At 41.2% G+C, this 23,352-nt stretch overlaps 1 pseudogene; it reads left to right on the top strand.

The window, feature by feature from the left end:
• Positions 1-23,352, top strand: part of LOC137774119 (uncharacterized) — an 802,702-nt pseudogene that overhangs the window by 292,809 nt on the left and 486,541 nt on the right.

Genomic DNA, 23,352 nt, shown 5'->3' with positions numbered 1-23,352 from the left:
AGAGCTTAAATGTTTAAGGCTGTCCGTACAGATAGACGATAACGCCTCCTTTCTCCAAAAGACTTGGGGTTGAACTGACACTTCACTTGCATGGTCAAGTGATCCTTTGTTATTTCCTGTTGTTATTTTGTGTGTTCTTTTCCTCCCTCAAAAATGGGAGCATCTTGTGAGCAGATTCTGTGTCCTGTGCTTCTCATGGCCCTCACCCTGCGCAGTGGACTCTGCTGGGCAAATAGGCAGGAGCTCTCGGAGGAAGGAAAACACCACATTTAGTGGCTTTTTCAGTCACTAAATGAAAATGCCATGGTACAGCGTTTTTCCTTTTCATGGTGGCAGGATCAAGAGTATGGTCCGGATTTTGGGATCTTTGATGTGTCCTTTGCTTTGCTGGACAATTTCTGCCAGGATTTTCAGTTCTAAGCTGTGTCCTTCTATCTTAGGTCTCCAAACACTGTGGAGTTGGCTTCAACCTGTGTATCTTACGCCAGCTTTCCTTCTTGACACTCTTGAGAAATGCTGCTGAAGACGTAGAACGTATATATTTACGAAGTCTTTAGGTGTGACGAGGAACCTAACATTTGGTCTCCAGTAAGGAAAATATGGAAGGGATTTGATTACTTTTGCTCCAGTCCCTCCTGACTCACCTCCGCGTGTCCAGTTTATTTTGGATGGAAGTGTTCAATGATGTTAAAATTCATGTAAACTGTGATGGGTTTTTTTTTTTTTTTTTTTTTTTTTTTTTTACTAAGGATGCAAGGTCTTTAAGGCAAGACAACACTATTAATAGAATGTGGATGTGTGTGGTTTATTTTTGTTTTCAAAATGGAAATGTTTCTTTGGGGTTTTGGCATGCTCTTTGATATGCTGAAAGATGAGAAAACATCATTTGGGAAACTCAGCACTTCTACCATATTAGGAAATTTACAGTGCCTCAGATTTCACATTTAATGTTTTAATTGCCTGGTTTGGTAATAGAAAAATGTCAAGCTTCTCTCTTTCCTTTAGAGTTACCACCACTCCCCCCCCTCTCCAGTGGTGGGCCGTTGCCAGCTTCTGCTTCCTGCCCCAGCCCCAGTGTGGACTGAGGGTTTGCTCTGAGAAAGCAGTTCATCACATGGCATTTTAAATGAGTATCCTGTTGACTTCTGACATGCTGTTTTTTTTCTTCTTTATGATAGCATACATGCAGTTGTTTCCCATGGTGTTTGTAAATATCCTAAAAGTGCAACTGAAATTGAGTTGTATTTTTGAAACTTTTAAGTTGTTTTTGAATGGAGGGCACTACTCTGAACATGATGTAAAGTCCAGATGAACTCCAAGACAATGTTACCATCTTGGTCTGAGGGCAGTATTTAAGAGGCATGCCAATACATTAAACAGAGAGAGCGTGAGAGAGATGGGGGTGGGGCTGATTGGTGAGTGGACAGTATAGAAGAGAGGGAAGAGAAGAGTTAGAATATTCCATGGAATTTAGGTTTTCTGGAAAAATCAGGATCCAATATAAAGTTGATATTTACTCTTATAAATACCTTCTTAGGAAAAAGCATTGATGAGAGGACTTCTAAAAGTCATGTCTTGTTGACAGTAAAATGTGAGGTGAACAGTCCTATACCTTGTCTTTACGGTCATGCATAGTCACAGGTTTAGAAGGGAAATGTGCTCTTGTCTGGAAATTAGGGCTCTGTCACTAGGCAGCTCAGAGTGGGGACTATTTTTACTTTTCCGTGGACAGTTCTTTCTAATTAAAATGTTTATTTTGTTTTTCAATAACTAAATATAACTTTGACTTTCATAGTAATCCATACTTATTGTAGAAAAATTGGAAAATATGGAAAGACCTCTGAAAGAAAATAAAAATAACCTGTAGTTTTATAACCTAGAGAGAATTTGGATATATTGCCTTTTAGTATTTCCATATGCTTATCTCTCTATACATTTTTATATAAGTGGGGTCAACTATATGTACACATTTTGAACTTCGTGTAACAATAAAATAAACACGGTATTTAATGGTGGAGTTGTAATTCTTTTTTTAAATTAATTTTTATTGGAGTATAGTTGCTTTACGATGGTGTTAGTTCCTGCTGTACAGCAAAGTGAATCAGCTATATGTATACATATATCCCCTCTTCTTTGGATTTCCTTCCCATTTAGGTCACCACAGAGCATTGAGTAGAGTTCCCTGTGCTATGCCGTAGGTTCTCATTAGTTATCTGTTTTGTACATAGTAGTGCATATGTGTCGATCCCAATCTCCCATCAAGTTGTAATTCTTGATGTGACTGTATCACAATTTCACAGTCTCTCTATGGGTTTTCTGCTGTGCTAATTCTGTTGGTGGTGGTTTATTGTGTTAGGCAAGCAATGCTGTAAGGGGCATCTTTGGGCATGAATGGTTTTTTTTCCATATTCCTGATTATTTTATCAAGTTAGCATTCTATATGGGAACTACTGTGTCTTTTAAAGGACCTCTGCACATATTGCTAAACTGCTTCCCAAGGAAGTTGTATCCTCCCAACACTAATCTTTCAGATTGCCCCTTTTGTTGCACTTCAGCCAATACTGACCTTTTTTTTTTTTTTTAAAGACTTCGCTAATCAGGAAAAATATCTTATTTGTTACATTTAATTCCCATTCAGACATTCAAAATTTAACTCTTACCTGGTGATGAATGCTTTGTAACATCACTTTTCTTTCTTTCCTTTAGTTTTCTTCTTTAGTTTTGATCTTTCTTTCTTTTCTCTTGCACTACCTAAATTTCCTTCAAGTTTTTCTTTTCTATGTAATCTGTATTTCTACTTCTTCAGCCTACTTTTCCAAATCCATGCCCTGCCACTCTCCCAACCAAGTCTTGCTTTAGCCAGATTTCTCTATTGTTCCCACCCACATATCTTGCAAATTTCACTTCCATCTCTGTGCAGGTTTCCATCACTTGACATGGTATCCCAGGCCCTTCTTTTATCTTTTAAGATAGCAGTTTCTCTTTGAGAAAGTTTCCTCCTGACTACAGCATGCAGTGATCTGTCCTCAATCTGTCTACAGGGCTCATTTTGCACTTTTCATAAGCTAATTTATATCTTTAGTTAAATCGTCATGTGTGTGTTCTGTCACCCTATGTGGACTGCCAGGCCTTGCAAGCACAGATGCTGTTTAGTTCTTTAGGCACCCCCTCGCCACCCTGTGTACTCCAAACACATACCTAGAACAGTTCCCACATCCTGGAGAACTGAGTACTCAGTAAAATGTTCATGTTCGATCACTCTCGTGGTTCTTTTTCTGTCTGGTCTCCATGTCCTTTTGCTTTTCCCTTTCTTACTACGGGTTTTCTCCTTCAGTGATAAAGAATCACTTGATGTATTCATTTCGGAAACAGTGTTCCTTACTTGCCCCCGGCCCCCAACCCTGTCTCTGAAACATTATCCTGTGCCCTCTTCATAATGTGTCTTGTTCAGCTGCCACAGTATCTTTGAGTCTTCAGAAATTGATTAGCTAATTTTCTCATATCAATTCTCACTGTATATTTTTGTTTTCTTGGCAGACTAGTCTGTCTTACTTTCTCTTAATACACGTCTTACTGCCCACCTTCCCTGACGCCACCACACCCCGCACCCATGTTTTATAACCCTTACTGGCTTCTCTGAGGTGTGAGGTCCTCCCCACATTCTAGGGGACCAGGAATATACAGGTGAAGAATTTAGAGATAAAGCACTGAGTAGTGAAATATGGGCCCTTAATGCACCAGAAGGAGATCAGGAGGAGAGGGAAGGATGGGAGCTAGTTTACTCAAGAAAGGCATTATTACTGTGGGTGAGATTTATTTATGGATGTTGAAGGATGCATAACATTTACATGGGGCATGGGGAAAGAGAGGGTATTTACCAATGGGAACAAGAATAAACAGAGTTAAGAACTGGTGGTGGTAGTGGTGCTGGTAATATTTGGTGGAAGTGAACATGGTGTATTAGTGGGAAATTGAGGATAATAAGGGCATCTAGGCTTAAAATGGGCAAGAGGGGGGCATAATTATCTCTTACCAAGAAGTCAGTCTCTGCTTATGTGTGGAAGTTGACCGCGAATATCTGATCTGAAGCCCCTTGCTAGGCCTGTTACATGGTGTTTTTTCTTTAGATTCCTCCCTGCTGCTGGTACTCCTTTCTTCTCTTATTAACCCTCCTACTGGAAATGCCATCATATATAGACTTATTAAAGTTTTCACGAGTAATTTCCCAAACATTGTCACATTTGATGCTTATAATAATTTTGGGTCGGTGTCGTTACACTTATTTAAAAATAGGAACCTGAAGGTCACTGAGATTAAGTAGCTCTCCTGAAGCCATGAAACCAGTAAGCCTTAGACCTGGCCTGTGAGGCTCAGGCCCCGATGTGGTCAGGGCTCTCTGTGGTCAGTCATGCCACACCTGCCATTTAGGCCCACTCTGTTCGTTCGCGTGTTCACTCACTCATTCACTGATTCTTGGTAAATCTGTGTTTTTGGTGAGACGCTTTATTTTGGTCCCCTTTGGGGCACTGACTTAATATGAAACGCTGAATCTCAGAGTTACAGGGGCTTTGGGAGGTCATCAGCTCAGCTTCTCTTCCACTTTATTCATCTATCCGTTCATTTACCTGCCGAGCTTTTACTGAGGACATGCTATGTGCCAGGCACTGGGAGACACCAGTTCCAAAACCGAGGGAGACATAGACCTGTCTTCAAAGAGCTTACAGTTCTAGATGGTGCATTCTGAGGCTTCATCTACAGTATCCTTGAGAGCCTCAGCTTGAATCACTCCAGTGGCAAGGAACTTACCACCCCAAAAGGAAGACTGTTCCGCTGATGAACAAGCCTAATCGCTAGAAAGTGCCTTTTTTTTTTTTTTTTTTAAAGATCCCAAGGCATTTATTATCTGGCTTATCTCAGAGTAGTTCTCCATCTTAGCTAGATCCAAGTTAGTTGTTCATTTTTTTTTAAAAATTCATTTTTACTGGAGTATAGTTGCTTTACAGTGTTGTGTTAGTTTCCGCTGTACAGCAAAGTGAATCAGTTATGTGTGTACATACATCCCGTCTTTTTTAGATTCCCTTCCCATTTAGGTCACCACAGAGTATTGAGTAGAGTTCCCTGTGCTATACAGTAGGTTCTCATTAGTTATCTATTTTATATATAGTATCAATAGTACTATGATATCGTAGTATCAATCCCAATCTCCTGATTTATCCCTCCCCCGCCTCCCCCCTTGGTAACTATAAGCTTCTGGGTAAATCTTGACTGACCACCTCCCATGTGCTGGGCCTCACGTTAAGGGTGAACAAGGTGCACATCTTGTTCCCTCTGTGAGTTGGGGGGGGGGTGGTCAGAGATACGAAGGTGGTCGTCAGTCTCGTGGTGATGCTGTGGCTACACCTAGAAGGATGTTTAAGGCTGAAATCACTGCAGGGACGAAGGCTTCCTGGAGGAAGTGATGCCTGGACTGAAATTTTGGGAAAAGGAGTGTTCTTTGTAGGAATCAGTAACATATAAGGGCCGAAGGGGGGGAGAGAGGGAGGGTAATGGTGAATTTGGAGAGTTAAAACAGTTGAATTCGCCTGGGATGTGGAGTGTAAATCGGAGAATGGTGGCGGGTGAAACTGAAGAGGTAGGCAGAGGCGAGGTCATGTGCGGTTTTGGAAACCATGGTTTAGGGATTTGAATTTCTCCGAGTGCAGTGAGGCAGCATTTGACAGTTTTGGAGCCTGGGTAACATGGTCAAGTTTGCGGTTTAGAAAGTCTCCCCGGATGCAGTGGGAAGGATGGTCTGCTGAAGGAGAGCCATTAGCAGAAGTCACACGTGGTGATCCTCTCTGTTTCAGGCTCTGGAGTGGGGATCTGGAGGAACAGAAAGGCCTCTTCCCCAGCACAGCTAACCAAGACAGAGAGCGGAGTTTGCTGTCTTCTGTGATTGGGATCCAGATGCACAAGCCTTGTTCCAGTTCTTGTTAACATCTGTGAGTCTCCTGTCAGGAAAACAGCTTAAAAACCATAATGTCTGCATAGACCTGGCATTCAGAGCACCTTTTCCCAGATCGGTAACCAAGGGCCAACTTTGATTTCATTAAAATTGTATACTTTTCTCTTTGTCTCCAAGTTATGGGTCTAAAAAAGCAAGCTGTTTCCTGAAAGTTGAGAATAACGTTCTCTATCTACAGCAAATAAAACCTTAAAATCCATAAAATACAAAATGTAGCTCAGGAGCTTTTCATCATGGACCGGGTTCACAAGAGCGCTTTGCAAGGTAAAGCAAAGAAGCTTGATGAAAATGTGCTTCTGTCACATTTTCAGGCAGCTAAGGGGCAGGGGGGGTGGGTCCAGTTGGTCAATGTAGCCGAACTTTTTGACTAATGCAGCTGCTTTTTTTACGTAAAGAAAACACTTTTGTATTTCTTTCTACATTTTTCTCATGAGCAACAACCTTGAGAGACTACTTGGTTAATTTTTCCCTTCCTTTTTCCCCCCAAGAAAGAGATGATCGATTATCCCAAGTTGCTGGTGGGGGGTGGGAGAGGGAGCCACTGAGTACTTAGGTTCTTAGGGTCCCTGAAGAACTCTGGGCTTGCCGTGTGCCCCTTCACGGTCCCTCCGATGGCCTCACTGTTTCTATTATCGTGGTAGAAAGAGTGTGCGACTCCCCCGCCTGCTTTGCCATCTCGTTGCCATGGAAACTTCCATTCCACACACCTGATTCACACATCATGCTTGGCTGAGTCCAGACAGAGGTCACAGACTGGCATTTGCCCTTTGTTTCCCCTTCTTGTGTTTTTCAGACACTTAAAAATGGAGACAGAGAGATGGTGGGGTTTCAGGGGTGTGGTGTGTATATGAGAAAGCTTTGTTGTCAGGGGCAGGAGTTTGGGAGTTTCAGAAAATAATATCTGTGAAGGGAGGAGGAGAACAAATGGAAAAGCCTGTGTAGTTTTAAGCTTCTCATGGAAAGAAAGGCTTTGATCCTAGGATGCGTCTGAAAGTGATTTTCTGGACTTCTGGTGAGAGAAGAAACAAGTAGAAAGGATTCAGGAAGCTTTTGCTCCTTAGTGGGTTTTCTGTCCCATTTTCACCAGATTGTTCAGCCTGAGCTTCATGGTGTACACATTTGGATCGTGATCTGGGTTTAGGCAAACCATTAATGACAGCTGTGTATTAAGAATCAGGTCCTCTGATGACGCTGCTTATACCATGGCTTAACTTTATATAAAGTGAAATGTTTTAGAAAGCACAAGTAACGTTGAGGAAATTATCATTAGTGAAGGGTCAGCACACTTGCTGGAGTCTATTTTGTTTTCCCTCTGATTTTCCCCCCTCTCTTAGAGCTCCTTAAATATGTAATTTAGGATGACGCTGTACGAGAGCAGATTATTAACCTTCTTCCACAGGTTGAGTCATATTCTGTTGATTCCTGTTTGAGGCTGATCAGAAATTTTAAAAAAGACTTTCAAATTGACATGGTAACCAGCCCTCCTAAGATGTTAGGTTTCTGACCTTCTGTGTGGTGCAGTCAGGTATCACTCACGTCTTGGCAGTGGAGTTGGCTGGCCAGTGCCTGCTCAGCCCTACCCTGCCTGACTTTTTTGTTTCTCTAATTTGTTAGTGGTCCTCCGATTTGGGTGGCCTTCGTTTATAAAGTGTGCCCTCACCGTCAGCAATCAGGGGCTCTAGTGTGGAGCAACTGACTTGAGTGGAAAATCTCTACTCCCTTGTGCTTGGACAAATGCTTCTGTTAATCTGAGTTTCCTCGTCTGTGAAATGTTAATAATATAAGGTTGCTGTCAAAAATGTTATAATGTTTGGGGACTTCCCTGGTGGCGCAGTGGTTGAGAATCTGCCTGCCAATGCAGGGGACACGGGTTCGGGCCCTGGTCTGGGAAGATCCCACATGCCGCGGAGCAACTAGGCCCGTGAGCCACAATTGCTGAGCCTGCGCGTCTGGAGCTTGTGCTCCGCAATGAGAGAGGCCACGACAGTGAGAGGCCCACGCACCGCGATGAAGAGTGGCCCCCGCTTGCCGCAACTAGAGGAAGCCCTTGCTCAGAAACGAAGACCCAACAGAGCCATAAATAAATAAATAAACAAACAAACAAATAAATAAATAAATGGAATTCCTTTAAAAAATGTTATAACGTTTAAAGTACTTTGTGACATGTCTGCTACATAATATCTATTATTACCTTGCTAGATCATTTTAGAAATATCATTTATAGCATCTGAAAGTATATTTTGCCATCAGTATTGCTAATATTTGTTGTTACTGACTTTGGCATAGGTGAGGATAGACGTGGGCTAAGAATATGAACTGTGGGTTAAAAGAAATAGATCGTTCCTACCAAAAATAGAGTGTGCACTCACTCTTTCTCTCATTTGTTTGTGTACACTTGGTCTGTTTTTTGAGTCTCATTTGAAAGTTCAAGTGGCAAAATGAAAAGGATGCACGTTAATTGGAAGACAGAATGGTGTCACAGAGACCATCTGGTTTAGAAGCAGTGATGCTCCGTCAGCATTTCAAGTCTGTCAAGGGGAGACGTGTGAATTCCCATTCAGATGATGCAGGGGTCGTTCTGCTCTTCCTCTGGCTTCTCACCGTCTTACCTTTCCTCTTGTCACATTTTCTTTTTTTTTTTTTTAAATTGTGGTAAAACATCAGATATATCATTTTAACCATTTTTGAAGTAAACAGTTCAGTGGGATTAAGTACTTTCACGCTGTTGTGCAACCATCACCACCATCCATCTCCAGAACTTTTTCATTTTCCCAAACTGAGACTCTATCTATTAAACAGTAATTCCCGACCCCTTCCCCCCACCCCCCTGGCAACCACCATTCTACTTTCTGTTTCTATGAATCTGACTACACTGGATGCTTCATATTCGTGGAATCATGCAGTATTTGCCCTTTTGTGGCTGGCATATTTCACTTAGGATAATGTCTTCAGGGTTCATTCATGTTGTAGCCTATGTTAAAATTTCATTCCTTTTTAAGGCTGAATAATATTCCATTGTATGGATATACCACATTTTGTTTATCCATCTGTCACTGGACATTTGGTTTGTTACCACCTCTTGACTATTGTGAATAATAGTGCTATAAACATGGGTGTACAAATATCTGAGCACATTTTCTTCTTTTATTATAGTAAAAGATGGTGAGATGTTATACTGGATCAGGGTCTCCATTGTGGACTCTTCAGTAGCAGTTAAATTGATCATGCTATGCATTTTTTCTTTTTTCATGGTAGTTAAAAGAAAACATAAAATTTACCATCTTAGGGGCTTCCCTGGTGGCGCAGTGGTTGAAAGTCTGCCTGCCGATGCAGGGGACACGGGTTCGAGCCCTGGTCTGGGAAGATCCCACATGCCGCGGAGCAACTAGGCCCGTGTGCCACAACTACTGAGCCTGCGCGTCTGGAGCCTGTGCTCCGCAACAAGAGAGGCCGCGACAGTGAGAGGCCCGCGCACCGCGATGAAGAGTGGCCCCCGCTTGCCACAACTAGAGAAAGCCCTCGCACAGAAACGAAAACCCAACACAGCCAAAAATAAATAAATAAATTTATAAAAAAAAAAAAAAAGGTGAAGCTCAGTGAGACTAAATGGCTTCCCTGATGTCCCCAAACTAGTGACAGCACCCAGACTACAATCCAAATTTCTAAAAAAAAAAAAAAAATTTACCATCTTAACCATTTTTTAAGTGTACAGTTCAGTTAAGTATATTTGCATTGTTATGTAACAGAACTGAACTTTTTCATCTTGCAAAACTGAAACTCTGTACCAATTGAACAACTCTGCAGTCTCCCCTCCCTCCAGGCACTCACCATTCTGCTTTCTGTTTCCATGGGTTTGACTACTTTAGATAACTCATAAGTGGAATGACATAATATCTGTCCTTTTGGGACTGGCTTGTTTCACTTAACACTATCCTCTGGTTTCACTCACTTTGTAGCATATGGAAGGTCTTCCTTTTTTTGAGGTTGAATAATTTTCCAGTGTATGTATACACCACATTTTGTTTATCCATTCATCTGTTGAATGGACATGTGGGTTCTCCTCCACCTCTTGGCTTTGTAATGAATGGTGCAATGACCATGGGTGTGCAAGTATCTAATTGAGACCCTGCTTTCATTTCTTTTGGATATGTACCTGGAAATGGAATTGCTGGATCAGATGGTAGTTTTAGTTTTAATTTCTGAGGCTTCTCCATGCTGTTCTCCATGGTGGCTGTGCCAGTTTACATTCCCACCAACAGTGCACAAGGGTTCCAATTTCTTCCACATCCTCACCAACGCTTTTTATTTTATTATTATTTTTATAGTGGCCATCCTGATGGTGTGGGTGATATCTCACAGTGGTTTTGATTTGCAGTGAATTTTCTTAAAACACTCTAAAAGAGTATATTAAAAGCAAACAGTTGGACTGAGAGAAGAGTTATGTGTAGGATGAAGAGAAGCTTGGAAAACTGTGGGGTTCCCAGATTGGTGGTTTTATTTTCGTCTGGCGATTTCTTACAGTGTGTGTGTGCTTGGTCTTTGGCTCTGCTGAGTCCCCACCATAGGACCGAGGGTTGTTTGGCCTTGGTGGTGTGGCCTGGCCGACAGTCTGTCGCCCTCTCATCCTTTCGGAGTCCTGAGTGATTAGTAAGCATTTTCTCCCAGCAAGTGACTCAGAATGAAATGTAGCTCCAGATACAAAAGTTATTTCAAAAAACAACTATGCCTCACTACTTTTTAACCATTTCTATTGACTTTTTCTATGTTGATTTAAAAATACTGATACTAATCTTATGCCAACATGCTTTCTTTCATTCATTCACAGCATTAATGGTATATCCAGAACCATGCTGGACATGCTAGACATATAATGCAAATATATTTATATCAATATAAGTTTATAATGTGATTTAAAATTTTCTAGTAGCCATGTTAAAAAAAGAAAAATGAGTGGAATTAATTTTAACAATAGTTTATTTAACCTGATATATCCAAACTATTATCATTTCAACATGCAATGAATATAAAAAAATTGAGATCTACGCTATTTCTCATGCTAAGTGTTTATAATCTGCTGTGCATTTTAAATATGCAGCACTTCTCAATTTGGATTGGCCACAGTGTAAGTGCTCAAGAGCCACATGTGTTCAGTGGCCACCTTATTATAATGACAGTGCAGACCTAACATATTTAGTCAAGGACCTGAAGTCCAGAAAAGGTCAGCCCTCAGCTCTGCCTAGCGGGCAAGACACGTGAATAAAGCACTCATGATGGCGGTGTGATGTGCTTAGAGTGCCCCAGCAGAGGGGCTCCCTGCACTGACTTGGGTTGTCCTGCCACCACTACACCTCCTACACCTCATTCCTTTGAACCAGTCTCCGTGGGGAGGGCACTGAGCTGGAGTGCCCCGTCCATCAGACGTTAACTTTTTGCCTCGTGTGTTAAGAGAGCTGCTGGCAAGTTTACCTTTAATTACAGGCTCTGCTCTGGCCACGGGTCTGTGAGCTGGGGTTTCAGTACCACAGCCTCACTGCTCTCCGGGGCCTGCCTTTCATTCCCACACAGAGACTCGTCGCTCTCTTCCTTAGGGGAGACTGGCCCCTGGCCAGGCGGGTCCCCTGGCTTCTTTGGGCTACAGACACCTCGGAGGAGGTTAAAACAATGGTGCTGGGAGAAGGGAAGGAAGAAAGCATTTTGATGTCTTTTCTGTGTCCAGACACCCCTCTGCACACCTCTGGGAAGCGACCCCAAGAACTCTGATTGCTAATGGAAAGGTCGCCGTCATCAGATGGGCTTCCTTGCATCCAGCCTGACCGCCCTCCAGGCCCAAGCGTCTCCGGGACTTAGGGAGGTGCCTGGTGTGGGTGGCGGGGCTCCGGCAGCCAGGCAAGCCCGTGCGCCTCCCCAGCGCCCTGTGTGGGGACGGGCGGCAGAGGTGTATGTACAGGCAGGAAATGCAGGGGAAGAGGGGGAGCTGTTTCCATTAGCCGCCCACCTCCTCTTGGCTTTCTCTTCTGCTGTTGCCTAAGGCCAAAAAAGAGGTGGGAATTCGCCAAAGTGAAAGTATACCATTGTAATTCCCTACCCCTCCATCTCATCTCCTTCCTAAGGAAGCCAGGCTGGACTTTTTTTTTTTTTTTCTTTCCCTACCCAGGTCACTTAACACTCAGGGACATGAAATTCCTTTCCTACTGCTGATGTGGAAGAGGCTTGGAAATATGTTCCTTTCCAGGAGATGAGTGATACGGCAGAAGGACAGGGTCAGATGAGGCCAAGGGACGAGAGCCAGAGTCTTACCAAACTTTCAGGCAGCATTGTGACTGCCGGGCATGCTTAGCTGGTGGAGTGGGGGAGGCCTCGGGGCTCCACACTGTCCGGATTCCTCCTTGATCCGTGGAGTCAGGGAGGGTAGAGAGGACTTTGGCGGGGGTAGGGAGACAGGAATGAGTCTGGCCCTTCCAAAGACTCCTCTGGTATACGTTGATGTGTTGAAAGATGGAACAATTAACGTTGCCAGCCTAGTCTGACTCTGCTTCTGACACCACTTAATCTCTTTTAATCATATTTTAAGAGAGATTTCTTTGGGAATTGTATAATCCTTCCACCCTTAGGAATCAGATCCACGGTGTAAGGATCACAACAATCTAAATAATTACCTAAATTAAAGAAGAGGCCAAAGTATAAATATTTTTTCTCCCAGGGAAAAAAATCAAATAGATGACAGCAGAACAATTGCTCTTCTCATTAGGCTGTAGTCATAAGTCTCCTAAAACTCAAAGGTGGCTTTATAGTGTGCATTAGCAGGTTCTGTTTTCATTGATAAGTATAAGAAGTGTTAAGGAGTTAACTCTAGGAAATGGAAACTGATTAAGAAAATGGAAAAGGCCACACTATTTGAATCTCACACATGGCATATTTATTTTGTACTGGAACAAAAAAAGAGGGTCCTTGTTACTCCTGTGGCCTATGATCACGTGCATCTTGGAACCAAAAATATTTTGTATTTTTCTCAGTCTTACTAGATGGGTCGAGTGATAGTTTGAGTCTCTTCAGCCTGGCAGTAGACCAGCCCAGAAGCCAGCTGTGCTTATACCACAGGCTGCGGTCAGGCACTGGGAGGCGTGGCCAGTGTGCAAGATCCTGGGCTCTGGGTTTGAATCCTGACTCCACTACTGATTAGCCCTGTGTGAGTTACTCAACCTCTCTTAACCTCATTTTCCGTAAAAATCAGAATTATACATTTATATTTATGGCGCTCAGTCATGGTAAGATGACCCATGTAAAGTACTTAGTCCAGAGTGCCTGACAAATATTAAATTGTGAGCAAATATTAATTGCTGCTATTAATACTTCAGCAGAAAATGTATAGTATAGTTGGTAATAAACAGCTGCCCTTGTTATTTTGTGCCAACAGCAAAGCAGTAAAATGTTTGGTTAGTATTTGCTTGGTCTCCTTGAAAAATTCTTTAATTGTGTATAGTTTTTCTTTGCAGGGTGTGTGTGTGTGTGTGTGTGTGTGTGTGTGTGTGTGTGTGTGTGTGTGTGTGTGTGTGTGTGTGTGTGTGTGTGTGTGTGTGTGTGTGTGTGTGTGTGTGTGTGTGTGTGTGTGTGTGTGTGTGTGTGTGTGTGTGTGTGTGTGTTTGGAAGGCCAGTAATTACCTCTTGCAGATGGAGCTGCCCAAAAACAGTCTTTCCCATGGCAACTGAAAAAAAAAAAAAAAAAAGGCTAAAAAATAGAGGTTACATAAGTGCCGCCAGTGGACTAGGAGAAGTGTGGAGATGGCGAAGGTTTTTTGCGGCTTTTGGTTTTCTTTTGGTTGAAGGTGTTGGGCGAAGATACAGAGGTCCTACTGAGTAACTGAACAGGATGCTGTTGCTTGCTTTGAAGTGAGTAAATTGGTCAAAAGTGCAAGTGGGAGGGGAAGTTGAGGTTTGATGAAGAAGGGTCATTATTAATGTTTCCATGTTTTTAGCAGTTTACAAGTTGGGAGTTTAGGCAAGGGTGTTGGTTGTGGGGAAAACAGCCCACAGACATTCAGACATGGGTGAAGTTCAGTCCTTTAGTCTTCATTTTAATCTGAAAGTAAGGAACCGAGACTTCTGAATAACATAGCAAAGGGATCACTTTATAAGTCTAACAGTGAATGCTAATTATCGCATGTTCACAGTGCCACAAAATTTAGAAAGCTACACCATTCTTCTCAAATCCTAATTATTTTTTTGAGGGAGGAGAAAGAATATTGCTCTTTTGGATTCCCAGCCCTACTTTCAAAAAGATTTTCATTAGTTTCCCCAAAGTCTAGGTGGAACCAAAATCATTAGCTTTCAATGAACAGGTAGTGTCTTTTCTCCAGCATCTATGAAGTGATCTTGTGTACATTCTTTTTGTATCCCTTGTGTAAAGGTCATAGACGACTTCATTTATTTGTTTGGAAGGCAGGATTGGCTTTTCCACTGGAGATTTGGCCCTCTTGATTCTAGAACAGAGATAGATGAAACTATTAGCCTTCACCTCCCGCCATCCTGCCCAAATGTACGTTATGCCCATTAAATATAATAAATTAGATTATTTTTTCCTCCAAAGACCCAAGAGATAATATAAAGCCAGCTTTACATTATCAATAATAATATGGGGGCAGAAAGAACACAGAGAACTGAAATCTATAAATTCTCTGAAAACCCAACCTTCAAAAACCTCTCTACTGCTTAGCTCTTTAAATGTAAGCAAAGGATGGAAGAGGGAGAGAGAAGTTATCTTCGGTGAGTGCCGATGGTTTAGGGCCGTTGGAGTCAGGAACTCTGAATTAGAAACCAGCCTCTTCCAATTACCTAGTAAGCTCTGGGAAATTTGTGACTTCTCTGAGTTTTCCTTTCCTCATTTGTCAAGTGGAGATGTTTACAATGCTTGCTTTTTGTAGTGGTTCTATTAGACAAGATATGATCTATGTGACAGTTTGTAATCTGTTGGACACTCTTTATACCTCCCTTTGCTTTACTTGATAGAGGTGAGGAGGAGGCTCACACAGCCAGTAGCCTGAGTTCAATGTTTTGTATCATTCACCCTGAATTATCAAGAGTGGCCTGTAAACCAACAATCTTCATTGTGTAACCTCCATCAGCTGTAACTGCCCCAGGCCTAAGAGCTGCTATTGGTAAGGAAACAATCAATAAAAGCAATATCCATATCCTTCTTGTTCACTCTTCCCCATCCATGGTGGTCAACTGGGGATATTTACCTAGTTCTGCTGAGCTGGGAGGCTGAATAAGTGAGCTTTTCTTTATCCTTTCTGGGAATCCTATATCACCCGTTTCGATCTTCATAGGTTGTGGGAGCTGGGAATTTCTTTCTTCCCATTATTGGCCTCTTTTACATCAATAGCCTAGGGAACAAAATTAAGAACTCTGGGGAAAGAAATGGAACAATGGCTGTTTCCTTTAGCCTGAGAGCTCAGGACTTTTGCAACATCTCTGCTTCAAGTTTCTGGTCTACCTAGTTTTTACCTGGATCTTGGGGTAAAGAAAGTTTATCTCTGCCTTCTGTCATTCTTGACTTATTCTAATCTAGCAGGCGTAACTCTTTCCTAGCAGCGTTGCCTCTTTTTGTGTGCCTTCTCTTCATTGAAGAGTGGGCTGAACATCTTGTTTCTCTTTCAGCTGCTCTTGGTTCAAACCAGTATGGAAGAGTCGGCTTTTCAGTGTCTGTGTTGTGGATGAGGTACACGAGGCAGCTCCCTGCAGGCCCACGCTGCCTCGAAACAGCCAGAGCTCTCCACTCTCCTAGGGAGTGTCCCCGGTGTAGCCCCAAGCACATACTCTGTGATACTAGGACCCCTGGTAAATTCTGAATACCAGTTATCAACATCCAGCCATGAGAAAGGAGTGAATTGGTGGTCTGATTAAAAATGATTGATAGACATAGTATAAAAATTTATTCCAGTGACATAATGAAAAGAAATAGTCAGGAGTCAAGATCGGAGATCTAGTCTTGGTTTTCCCACTGACTAGAATTGTAAAGGTGATGGAGTAGCTTTAACTTGACTTTTATGAATCTCATATCCAAGTATGAAGTTATTTCATATTTGAATTTATGAAATAAGATTGTAGTCTGAATTATCATTAAGACTTCTCTCAGCATTATGATTGTTTTTAAGTCGAATACTTCCGATTATAGTTTAGTCGTTTTCTTAAAGATAACAATGTTTGTACTTTATATTATCTAAATAATATCGCATGTTATTCAAGATCAGCCATTTCTATTAACATGTTCAACATTCAAAGCACATTAGAGATAAAATTTAGTTTTCTACAAGTCTGACTAATCTGTCCCACCCAGTGGGAGAGAGTGGTCAAGGGCAGTTATCTCATAAAAGCAAGCAAAGAAAGTGAGGTGAAGATGACTTGGTGTCATGCCTTTTATTGGGTCTTTGGAAAAGAGACTATGTAACAACTAAAAAATCTGCTAAGCTGAGTTTAAGACTAGGTATGTTTTGCTTTTGGAATCACTCCTTAAAAATGGGATCGTCAGGTCATTCTGAAGACAGGAGAATTTTAATTGGCCTCTAAAGACTGAGTCTCAACCTTAGCCAGTGTTCAGATGCTTCTCTTTAACATAAACTTTTGATAGTTTATGGATTCTTTTCAGAAGAAATGTAGAAAAAAGATGTAGGTGCTTAGGAAAGCCAACAAGACTGTAGTTGGACGGTGGATGTGTTCACGTAGAAAGCGTTATATGAAAGCCTGTTCCTCAGAAAGATGTAGGAATAATGAGCCAGACTGTCCTTGTTCTTGGTTTAAAATATACATATTGTAGGATTGTAGTTGGCTCCTGATGAACTGTTCATGGAGCAGTTTAAGGCATAAGCTCTGCACTGGTATTGAACCAACTAAATCAAAGCTATGCATAACCTTGTGTACCTTTCCAACATAAACACTATCTCTTAAGTAAATCATTTTTATATTAGCTTATATATAACATCGTGTGGGAGCTTTTTCTTTGACTTTTTGTCTGATCTGAATTGCTAGCTAGGCATTCATATCTTCTGATGGTGCTGTTCTAGGTTATCTTTTTACATTCCAAATTGGTATAAGCCGGAGTTATTTACTTTACCCTTGTCAAGGGATAGCACTTAGTGCTATGTCATAACCAGGGCTCACAGTCAGTGAGTACTTTTTAAAAGCTGTTTCAATTTTCGGCCTCTGTATACAAGTATTCCCTTTAAATGAATGCTTGTATTGAGGAAGCAGAAAATGTTTTTTTACCCATTTATCTCTCACCCTCACTTGTCATTATTGTCCTCCACCTGAAATTGTTTCTGTAGAGGATCTTACGGAGCTTGGTCGTCCATGAATAATACATTTTGTGTTGACTAAATCAAAGAGGGTAAGGAATGTGATACATTTTTTCCAAGAAGATTAAAATTATTAGTATGACTGTATTCCGTTCTTCTTTGGTTCTTTTAAAAAACAGACTATTTTTTAGAGCAGCTTTAGAGTCACAATAAAATTGAGAGGAAGCTACAGAGATTTCTCATATACCCCTTGCCGCCCATACATACATGGCCTACCCCATTATTAACGTCTCTCATTAGAGTGGTACATTTGTTAAAATTGATGTACCTACATTGACACATCATTACCACCCAAAGTTCATAGTTTACATTAGGGTTCACTCTTGGTGTGGTACATTTATGCGTGATGACATATATCCATCATTATGGTATCATACAGAGTATTTTCACTGCCCTATAAAACCCCTGTGCACCACCAACTCCTCCCTTCCCCCCTTTCCCCCTTTCCCATCCTCCCAAACCCTGGCAACCACTAATCTCACTGTCTCCGTAGTTTTGCCTTTTCCAGAATGTCAGAGTTGGAATCATACTATATGTAGCCTTTTCAGATTGGCTATTTCACTTAGTACGATGCATCTAAGTTTCCTCCATGTCTTTTCCTGGCTTGATAGCTCATTTCTTTTTAATGCTAAATACTAGTCCATTGTATGAATGCACCACCGTTTCTTTATCCATTCTCCTGCTGAAGACATCTTGGTTGCTTCCATGCTTTGACAACAATTATGAATAAAGTTGCTCTAGATATTTTTGTGCAGCTCTTTGTGTGGACATAGGTTTTTAGCCCCTCTGAGTAAATATCAAGGAACATGATTGGTGAATGCTAAGAGAATGTTGGGTTTTCTAAGCAACTGCCAAATTGTCTTCCTAAGTGGCTCTACCACTTTGCAGTCCCACCAGTAATGGTTGAGTTTCTGTTGCTCCACATTCTTGTCAGCATTTGATATTGTCAGTGTTCTGAATTTTGACCTAGAATGGCCAAATAATACCTACATTAGAATATAGATGGGACTTCCCTGGTGGTCCAGTGGTTAAGAATCTGCCTTCCAATGCAGGGAATGTGGGTTCAATCCCTGGTTGGGGAACTAAGATCCCACATGCCGTGGGGCAACTAAGCCCATGTGCCGCAACTACAGAGCCCATGCATTCTGGAGCCCGTGCACCATGATTAGAGAAAAGCCCGTGCGCTGCAACTAAGACATGACACAGTCAAAAATAAATTAATTAATTAAAAAAATATATATATAGATATGTGGTGATATCTCATTTTTACTTTAATTTGCATTTCTGTAACAACGTATGATGAGGATAATCTGATCTCATGCTCATTTGCCATTTGTGTATCTTCTTTGCTGAGGTGTCTGTTAAGGTCTTTGGCTCATTTTTTAATTGGGTTGTTTTCTTTTTGTTGAATTTTAAAAATTCTTTCTGTATTTTGTATGTATGGAGTCCTTTATGAGATATATCTTTTGCAAATATTTTCTCCCATTCTGTGGCTTTTCTTCTCATTCTCTTGACAGTGTCTTTTGCAGAGCAGAAATTTTTAATTATAATGAAGTCCAGCTTGTCAACTATTTTTCGTGGATTAAGCCTTTGGTGTTGTGTCTGAAAAATCACTGCCAAAGCAAGTTCATCTAGATTTTCTCCTATGTCATTTTCTAGGAGTTGTATAGTTTAGTGTTTTACATTTACGTCTGTGATTCATTTTGAGATAATTTTTGTGAAGGGTGTAAGGTCTGTGTCTAGATTCTTTTTTTTTTTTGTCATGTCCAGGTGTTCCAGCACCATTTATGGAAAAGGCTATCCTTGCTCTGCTGTATTACCTTGTCTCTTTGTCAAAGGTCAGTTGACTCTATCCTTGTGTGTTTATTTCTGGGCTCTCTATTCTGTTCCGTTGATCTGTTTGCCTATTCTTTTGCCAATACCATGCTGTCTTGATTACTGTAGCTTTATAGTAAGTGTTGAAGTTGGGTAGTGTTAGTCCTCCAACTTTGTCTTTCTCCTTCAATATTGCTGGCTATTCTCGGTTATTTCATTTCTTCTTATGCATTTAGTGGATTTCATGAAAGCTGACCTTGGATTTTCACAATATAGAAAAGTGTTCTTTGGAGGGAGGGTCTGGATGTAAGAGATAATGATGATAAATATGATATATCCTAGAAGCTTTGGAAGGTTGGAAAAAGTTACTTGTATCCCAGACTCTTATTGAATGATGTAATCAAAGAGATGAGCGTCTGGCCAGAAAGCATTGTTACAGGGAGAACGGTTTCAGTTGTTTTCAAAAAACATTTTATCTGTCTATAACAGTTTCAGTGGCTCCTTACACCTACTGAATAAAAGACAGACATTCAATGGTCACCACGAGTTGACTCCAATCTGCCTTTCCAGTAGTGGCCTCCACAGCTCTCCATTGTGAATGTATATTCTTGGAGGAAGCATAATTTGATGGGGAGGGGAAAACGGTGGATTTAGAAAACTCTGTGCTCAAATCCTCCTGCTGCAGTTAGCAGCTGTGTGAACTTCATTAAATTACATCACCCCTCTGAATCTTAGTCTTCTAAAACCTAAGAAAACAATATATATAGACTTCTGCTTTTATCTGTGATACCATGTAAGTAAATATGATGTAGGGTCAGAAATTTAGATCTATTTCTTCAACTACTTATTCTAGCTAATTTGTATCTGGAGTGTATGCACATAGGATACTTGGAATTTGGGAAATACACCCTTTCCTTGTCATCTATTGAGGTGGCACATTCTTCTTTTCCTTTTTTTTCTGATATCAGAACAGTTTGGCCACAAAGAAAGATAATTTAAATAATAGATTTGGGGCACAGATAAGCTATTTAAAAGTTAATAAAGAAGGCTATACACAAATCGTTTTGAAGCGTACGTCCAGTCTTCAGTTTTTTATATGTTGCTCAGTTATGAGGAGGAGAGAGAACATAAAAGCTGATTTTTATTGGATTACTTATATGCTCAATATCTTAATTTTTTTGATCTTATCTAATCCTGCAGAAATATCTAGAAGGATATACAATTCACTGTTGTCAGATACTGCTCACCATCTGTTTTCAAAGTGAAAAATAAGCATCATTTTGTACCTTTATTTCCCTTTGTCTGCTACGTCCAAAATCAGGGTAAAGAGGTCACTGTTTATTCTGTTGACAACTAACTTGATATTAACAATTCATGTTCCATGGTCTGCTTTCTTTAAATAGTTTTATGGTAACTATTCACCTTGTTTTTGGCCCTCTCACATACTTGCTGCAACAGATATTCTTAGCTCAAGGAAATAGGGAACTCATTCATCAGGAATGTTTGATTGGGTTTTTTTCAGGAACAAAAAACTGATTTGCTTTTTTTAGTATTTTTTTTCCTCTTTCAGACCTGATCCAATGTGGAAGGGAGAGAGAAAAACAAGAGTCTTGGAAAGCTGCTGTGAATCACAGCAAGTTCACAGACTTAGGTAGAAAATGGGAGGAATGAAAATGTAACGACTGCATGGCTTGTCTGTATGTTAGATGCTCTTATATATGTAATTGAGGTTCTGTCAAAAGCATTAGCTATCGTGAAGATGATGCGGACACTGATTAATCTCATTGGACAAATAAGGAAGCAGGCTCAGAGAGGCAAGTAACCTGGCTCAAAACATATTGCTAGTAAGCATCGTAGGGTTTTCCTTGTTCACTCTGTTGTATGTAGCTCAAAAAGGGGGCTTCCCGGGTGGCGCAGTGGTTGAGAATCTGCCTGCCAATGCAGGGGACACGGGTTCGAGCCCTGGTCTGGGAAGATCCCACATGCCGCGGAGCAACTGGGCCCGTGAGCCACAACTACTGAGCCTGCGCGTCTGGAGCCTGTGCTCCGCAACAAGAGAGGCCCGCGCACGGCGATGAAGAGTGGCCCCCGCTTGCCGCAACTAGAGAAAGCCCTCGCACAGAAACGAAGACCCAACACAGCCAAAAATAAATTAAAAAAAAAAAAAAAAGTGTTTTTTTTGTGTAATCATATGGATTGTAGTAAAACCAGTACTATAATTGTATTTCCTTTCAAAACTTTCAAAGGTTTCATGCCCTATAGGACCATAATGTTTTAGGATTAGGTTTTTATACTGTTGTCTGTGCCTTATGCTCAAAATGGCAGTGACTTTATAGCAGAGACTTGCTGAGGTAGTGCATTTTCTTGTCTTCTGGAATGTTCTACGGCAGTAATCGTGTAAAAGACAAGAACATTTGAAGATGACTGTACAGCAATAGCCCTATTATTGAATGCTTACTGTATGCCATGTATGTGTCTGTTTGCTTTATCTGTGTTAACTTTTCTGCTCTGCACAATGCTCCTGTGGGGTAGGCACCGTTAGTTTTTCCATTTATAGGTGAAGAGGTCAAGGCGCAATAGGATTCCTAACTTGCCAAGGCCCCAAAGCTAGTGTGGATTCAAATGCAAGCCCTCTGGCTCCGTAGCCACCCTACAGTGTGACCTTTTGGCCTGATGAGTTAGTGGCTGTGGTTCTCTGAGAGCCCTGACTTGGCCTCAGTGGACATAGGAAATAGTTTCATGTTTGTTTATTTCCAGGACCATCATATTTTTTCATTAATTATAAGTAGTGTACATTTTTTTAGCATAGTTGTTGTAAAATGTAACTCCAAGCTGTAGTTAGAGGGTGGGGGAAGATTAAGTCGTTTGAAACGGTTAGGAAAAGCCCTCTGGGCACCCATCTGGAGTTATAGCGGGATCTCGGGATCCTGAAGGTTTGTAGAGAGTGGGGAGATTTTGTGTCTTTGCTCATAAGTGTCCCTGTGTCAGTTTGGTCTTAAGCCTGAACCACTCAATGATGGAAAAACAAATCTTGGGAAAGATAAAAGGGTAGAACTAAAGGGAATCCTACATAGGTTTCAAAGGACTAGAGTTTCACAGCTGTAATTTGTAATGTCCACTATCCTTGTTATATTTTACATGAGATTATTTATCTTTTTCTGTTTGGGAATATATTTTCCGTTCTATTTTAAAATATCCTGTCTTTAGACTTCTTTTAATTGTAATGACTGGAGGGTGGAAATAGGTGAACTAGGTTCTTTTTATTACAGCCTTTTTTAGTCTTTGGGATAATTACATGTTTCTTTGTTCACTGGTGTACTTATTCAGCAGATGTTTATTGAACACCTGCTGTATTCCAGACCCTCTACTAGATTCTGGGGATAAAAGATAAAGTGCTCAATCTGTCCTCAAGGCATTTGGATTCTGGTGGGAGAAGTTGTCCTGTACTCAGTAGTCATCATGCAGACAAAGAAGTACTGTGTTCTGTTAGTTCCCAGATGGTGATCAGCAGACATTTGAGCCAAAGCTATGAACAGTGTTAGGGCTGGGTAGGCGAAGGTGGGCAGGGTGGGTGTTGGAGGCTGGAGTGCTCAAAAGCCTGGAGCAGTGAAAGGACAGGAATCACCATAATCATCTCACGGCTAGAAAACTGAGCGTTGTAACCAGCTCAGTTTACCTGTGAAGGAAATGCCACCTGCACTCAGGATTCAGGGACCTCCCCAGCCAGTCTTTATTCATTAGGGAAAATTGGGCTGCTTCTCTTTTCCTGCTTTTTTTTTTTTTTTTTTTTTTTTTTTTTACTTTTTCTGTTTAGCTCGATGGATTGGAATGAGATGTAGGTGTTTGCCACGTCAGGCTTTAATCCTACTGAAGGAGTAGCTGCCTCTATCACACAATGGAATGTAAGGTTTTCTGCCGTTTGTTTCTTTTTCCTATTTTTCTCAGAAAATTCTGTTTTTCTGCTATGCCATTAGAATGTCTTTTTCATCAGAAGTGTCTGTATCAGTGCTTTTCTCAGCTTTTTTTTTTTTCTTTTTGTGAGCCATCCTGGATACGCGTGGCCTGGCGATGGGGAGACGTCCTCTGTTGAGTACCTTAGACTTGCTGATCTGGGGTTTTATACTGGGACAGCAAAATGCTCTTGTTTAAATAACCTGCAATTCCTGGGAAACTCATAAAACTGCC

This window comes from Eschrichtius robustus, chromosome 12 (assembly GCF_028021215.1).
Source record: "Eschrichtius robustus isolate mEscRob2 chromosome 12, mEscRob2.pri, whole genome shotgun sequence".
Taxonomy (NCBI): Eukaryota; Metazoa; Chordata; class Mammalia; order Artiodactyla; family Eschrichtiidae; genus Eschrichtius; species Eschrichtius robustus.
This window is presented reverse-complemented; position numbering and strand designations above follow the sequence as displayed.